Here is a 6,656-nt window from a genome sequence, read left to right on the forward strand (position 1 = left end):
AGACGTCATACAGGGTGAGGACGTCAATAACGCGAGTGAGACGGTTATACAAGTAGGGACGTCATACAGAGTGAGGGACGTTATACAGAGTGAGGACGGTCATACAGAGTGAGACGTCATACAGAGTGAGACGTTATACAGAGTGAGACGGTCATTAAGAGTGAGACGTCATACAGAGTGAGACGTTATAAAAGTGGAGACGTCATACAGAGTGGTAGACCGTTTATTACAGAGTGAGGACGTTATACAGACGCGAGACGTCATTACAGAGGCGAGGACGTCAGTACAGAGCCGAGACGTTATACAGAGCGAGACGTTATACAGGAGTCGAGACGTCATACAGAGGTCGAGACGTCATACAGAAGCGAGACGTCATTACAGGAGCGAGACGTATACAAGCGAGACGTCATCAGAGCGAGACGTCATACAGAGCGAGACGTCATACAGAGCGAGACGTCATAACAGAGTGGAGACGTCATTACAGAGTGAGACGTCAATACAGGTGAGACCGTACTTGCATGCTCCAGAAAATTAGACACGACTTGCAGAGTGAGACATACTGCAGAGTGAGACATACTGCAGAGTGAGACATATTGCAGAGTGAGACATACTGCAGAGTGAGACATACTGCAGAGTGAGACATACTGCAGAGTGAGACATATTGCAGAGTGAGACATACTGCAGAGTGAGACATACTGCAGAGTGAGACATCTGGTAAAAACAACAGATGACATTTGATGGAAATGTCAAACATTACAACATAACACGAACATTGCACACGAGTTGTACTGGAGGATCAAACCGTAGTATTTGTTCTCTCTCTTCACAATATGTATGTTAATGATACGTTTTTCAATCTTGAGCATTTTTTTTCCAGATATCTTTACAGCAATACATTTGCACTAGAATCATCTAGACTTTTTCCACACACATGTTTGACACTCTGCTTTGTTAGACTCAACACAGTAGGGTGGATCTAAAAGAACATCTGTATGTTTGAGAAAGATGTTGTAATATAAAAAGAACAAACTCATAATCTGAAAACATATTTTAAGGTTGGATAGGATCCTGAATTAGGTTTATGCCTAGGGATGCATACCGGTATCCGGTATTACCGAAATACCGGTTACTGGTGGCTACGGTATACCGTACCGAAATCAGATCCGGTTTCGATACTAAAAAATAAAAATTAATTTTTTTAATTTTTTTAATTTTATTTAAAAAGTGAGTCCGTTGCCCGTGACGGCGGGTGTTCTTCATATTTTATGTATTTTTCATTGTTTGTTCAATACTAAAAAGGTAAGTCCCACAAATGAACTGTGTTGGGATTTGTGTTCTCTCACCAGTGAAGGCAAATGTTGATTTTAAAGATGAGATTTGTTTGTTTGTACAATGCCGAGATCTCATGACCTTTATTCTATTATTTATTTGTTCTCTAGTCGAATCTCAGGTTTAACATTAATTATAACGGTGATGTAACGGTCTGTTTGCATTGACAAGATGTGCTATTCACGCGGCACACCTGATGGCGGGTGTTATAAAAGATATTCCATAATCGGTTTTCTACATATTTGTTATTTATTTTTCATTGTTTGTTCAGTACTAAAAGGTCCAAGAAGTCCCACAATTGAATTTAATATTCATTTGACATGTTAACTATATCGTAAAGCGCTTCATGATGGGAGTAATTCTGGGATGATACATTTTCAAAGTATCACGATATGTATCGGTTGAGTATCGGTATTGTTCAGTGGTATCGGTATCGTTCAGTGGTATCGGTATCGTAAAAAAGTCAACGATATGCATCCCTAGCCGAACCCTAATGCGAAAAAGAAAAAAAAGAAATCATGACTATCATTTTTTTTTTTTTGTGAGAAGAAAAGTGACTTTACATGCGTTACCAACACTTCAATTGAATCCCCAAATGTAACCACCACACGTCCCAATCCACACCACCTGCTCCACCAATCTGTACTGATGAATGCAACGTTCAAATGCTCCTTTAGTGATGTTAGGTGTTAGACAACATACGGTACCTCATGCACAGACAGCAGCAGAGCCTCACTCCTGCAGCTCGGTCAGAGCCACACAGCATGCTGCTCTCTCATCCTTACTCTGCGCCGGGCCGTCCACCCCCCCGCCTGTCGTCATGCTGCGGCTGCGGCTGGTCAGCTTCTTCAGCTCGCTGGCAAAGGAAATGACTTTCTTTTTGTCTTCCCGCACCACCTGGGAGCAAAGGAAGATGAATGTTACTGCAAATACAGAAAGAATGTAGAGAAATGTGAGTATTCTTCTACTAAACATGTCATACTTTTTTGCCTCCTGTTTCAATGTGTGTTTTTGTGCTTTTAATAACTGCTGGAGTCGTATCCTGTCAATCATTATTTAAAGAGATGAATTGACATACTTAAAATATTAAACTTGTATTTATTGAGGCAGCTCATATGAACATTATAACTTACAAACATGTCAGCACAAAATGCCTCAAGTTTAAAACAGCAATAAATAAATGAAATAAATACTGACAGACACAATATAAAAACATCATATATATAATAATTGTCACATGTAACACAATTAACAGATAAACAAACACTTTACAGGAAATCACAAAAACAAACGGAGCAAAAAAAAAGCAGTTCAAACAAGCGGAGCAGCATTAGGTTCAAAAGCACATACAAGCCTTCATGCAGGTGTGAACATACAAAGGGACGCACATTACAACATGGCGGAGTAGAGATGAGAATGATCAGCATGTTAGTGTAACAGTGAAAGTTCCTGAGAGCACATACAAAGTCAAAACATGCTTATTATGGGAGTGACGTAATTCACAAACACATGAAATGAGAACATGGAAAATAAGCACTAAAAAAGTCTATCGCAGGAAGTAGGTCAGCATGTTTAGAGCTACCTGCTCTTTGAATTTCAGAATGAACTTTCCCGCGCCCCTCCAGCGGCTCTGAGCCTGGTAGACACACTCGTGATCCAGCAGCACCCGCTGCAGGGGCTTGGACGCGGAGGACTTCTTAGAGCCGGCGTCCTTCGTCACTTCCTCCATCAGGACGTAGTCACAGGGGTTGGGGTTAGCTAGGATAGTGTAGGAGTACTTGGCTTTTGAGAGAGTCTAGACGGATAGATACATGGTATGAGAAACAAGTTAAGCCACGTTAGGGTTGGTGTGCAAATCTTGAAAAGTTTAGAATCCTTAAAACAGCTGTCATGATCTCATCAGGTGCTTTTGGACTCTCCTCACCTGCTGTATGATGTCCTGAGCAGTGCTGTAGCGTGGAGCTTTGATCACAGTGTGCGGCTGTTCTGGTGAAACTTCATGGACCTGGACGAAGAACATATCTTCCTCCAATGCTCCTACCCCTCCTCCTGATCCATCTCTACCTCCCACTGTCACCTCCTCCTCTCCCTCCAGCACCGAGTTCTTCTCATTCAAGTTCTGCAAGAAAATTAATGCACAGCAACATCAATATGTGGCAGAATCCCAGATTTAAACCAGTGATATGCAAATTCACTAAATGCAGCTACCTCAAATGAACCTCCTGTCCCTTTAAGAACAGTGTGACTATATTTCAATGCATTATAACTTATATAAGTTAACCACAAGAGGGAGCCATAGTCTACTTGATGGAGCACTACAAAGTGTGTATTGGCTGCTTTTGTGGTGGTTATATGATAAATGTAACTACAGTCAGTGGGTGAACATTAACATAAACACAGATTAAATTGTTTTATATTATTCAACAGATACGATTCAAACCTGAAATGATTTCATTTGCAGATGATATCCACTGAGATCAGTTTTAAACAGAGTTTGAGTCTGTGTGTACCTCCTCTCTTGTTTTGAGGCAGATCCTCCCCACATATCCCTCCTCAGAGTTCCAGCTGGAGACCAGTCGGACCACCTCCTCCTCCGGGGCCAGAGCACGGTGCAGAGCACAGCGCTTCACCTCGCTGCGCTCCTTCAACAGAGGAACCTTCTCCTCACACAGGAAGTACTCTGACGGGTTTCCTGAAGACGCGACAACCTGCGTGAGGAAATATGACACGACATGACAAATGAAAAATTGCCCAAAGAATCCGCTGCTACAATCACCACTTCACTTCTGAAATACTAACCGTGTCCAGCAGCTGTTTGGCGGTGGTCTGCTCCGTCACAGAGAACACGGTGAAGAGTTCAGGGCCAGGAGCTGCGTACACCGTCACCCTGTGCTGCTGAGACGCATGTTTCTCCTCTGAACTGAACAGCTGTGAGGAGAGCAGCATTCTGTCATGTTACTGCTTGAGCGGACAGTTGGAGGTACATTGTCACATGTGCCCACAACCCCTGCCATTTCAGAACAAGTCTGCCAAGTCTTACCAGTGATGAGGGAGTAGCACCCCCCGTGGGACCCTCCTCTATTCTGCGGCTGTAGATAAACAAGCTCGACACTTCCAGGGGTTCATTATGCTGCGTCCTCAGCTGGACGTGTCTATAACCTGAAACAAACAAGAACATATATTCTGATTACATATAAACCAATAAAAGCAAGAATAAAAGAATATTTAAGAATCTTGTATTAGGTCTAATTGATTTGTATTTTTCTATGTTTACAGTTAGCCTATGAAAAGCAACTTAGTCAGGATATAACACCAGGCACAAAATAAAAAGACTCAATTATATTTTGTTTCTGTTATACATCAAAGCCTTTTATAAGATATATATTAGAAATATTTGCAGTTTGCCTCATTTGAATGAATTGCACATACTTATACAGCTGAAAGTTGCTAATCAGGCTTTGTTTTTAAATTATTTTTTAAATTTTGGTCCAAAAGCGTATTTCAATAATACTATTCCTGCAGACATTTTTATTGATTTATAAATACTTAATTATTTTTGAGATCCTTTCTCATGGTTGTATCTGCGGTATATTATCTTTCAGACTCGTACCTGGCTTGAGGGCCTTCAGAGGCAGCGTCCTCTGAGCGGTGATCTGGGAGCTGTTGTTCTCCACTACGGCGAAGCGCAGGAAGCACATCTCTTCGCAGTGCACGGTGAACTGGAAGTGCTCGCTCCACATGGGGTTCAGGGTGTTGCGGTGGATGGGCTTGGTGCGGAAGTGGCAGCTGTCGATGGACATGCCCAGAACATCCACCTCAATGCAGGGGCTGCCAGCGTTATTAACGGGACACACGTTCTGACCGGAGACAATCTGAGAGGGAAAAACAGAGACAAGGGGTGTGAGGATTAAAGAGCAACAATATACACAATGTATTAACAACATGTGCAGATAACACTTTGCACTTTGACTAAATCAATGTTAGTGTTTAGCTTATTGGGTGGAAACTTAAGCAGGCCGGAGAAGGCAAACAAAGTCAGTGAGGGCACTTTGACCTGCCAACGCCGACTCTATTTCACCTGCACACACACACATGGTATTTGAGCAGATCATTTGAACCTCACAAAGAACATGAATGTCAATGTTTGGAGAGGTGAATAAAAGCAGATATATCATCAGAAGTTCATAATTATTCACATTATTTTGTCGTGTAATTCCAACAATAAGTTGTTTTTACTTACAGACTTCATCGGACACTTAAAAGCACAAATAATCACTTCATGTCAACAAATCGTACACTCTTACTTTGTCATTAATTTAACTCCAGGCTGAAATATTTTTCCCTGTTTTATTTTTGACCAATCCAGTTAAATGTCTGATTTGAAGTCTGTAACTTGAATTTTCTGTGACGATGCAATAACGATGAGATAAACTGTTAGGGCTTTCATCGTTCTCTTCCCCAAACAATATGCAATGAATAACAGAAAGTCAAGAAAAGCGCAGACAGACAGAGGGTGGTTGTGAGACATAGAGTGGACATATTGCAATGCAGAGCTTTTATGAGGTCCTGTTCTCAATCACTGGTATATGGAGTAAACTGGGTGGCCTTCATGAATCTCAAATATAAGCGCAGAGACCTCTTCACAATAAAACTGTCCAAACACACCTTAATGACTCTCATGGGAACTTAGGAGTGACCTGTTAGAATGTCAGTGCAGATATTGCAGGTATGGTTATTAAGGATGAAAAACGGGCTTAAGTAAGATTGAATTGCCTTGAAGCTTTTAAAAATGTACCATGAAAAATTATCTATTTTAGAGACTTTTGAGATATATATTTGTAAAAATATATTAATTTTTTTAAGTAGCAAAAAGTATTTGCAGACACAAACAGCTATGATAAGACCCGATCCTCTTTACTTAGGAAACTGATTACAAAGCACTCATGAAATTTAAACTGACAGTATAAAAGAGGTTAGTAATAAGTAATATACGAAGGAGTGAGGAGGAAAGTGCAGAGCACAACCTCTCCGGGACAAAGTCGTCCTCCTGATTGATTTCCCACACTGCTCCAAATGTCACATTAACTCACAGTGAGGGAGTAGACGGCGGGGCTCATCTTCTCCACATCCCTCTCCATCGGACAGAACTGCTGATAGAGCGGACAGCTGCGATCCCACAGCACCGCCGGCTTCAGGACGTAGCCACAGCCGCCGTTAGCCTCAAACAGAGCTGTGTTCAAATGCATGGGCAAGTCTGAGGGGAGAGAAAATAAGGTAATAATGTAAACAAAGTATGGAATAAATCCTTAAAGGTAGGGCATGTAAGT

This window comes from Notothenia coriiceps, unplaced genomic scaffold, assembly GCF_000735185.1.
Source record: "Notothenia coriiceps isolate Sejong01 unplaced genomic scaffold, NC01 NC01_scaffold00001630, whole genome shotgun sequence".
NCBI lineage: Eukaryota > Metazoa > Chordata > Actinopteri > Perciformes > Nototheniidae > Notothenia > Notothenia coriiceps.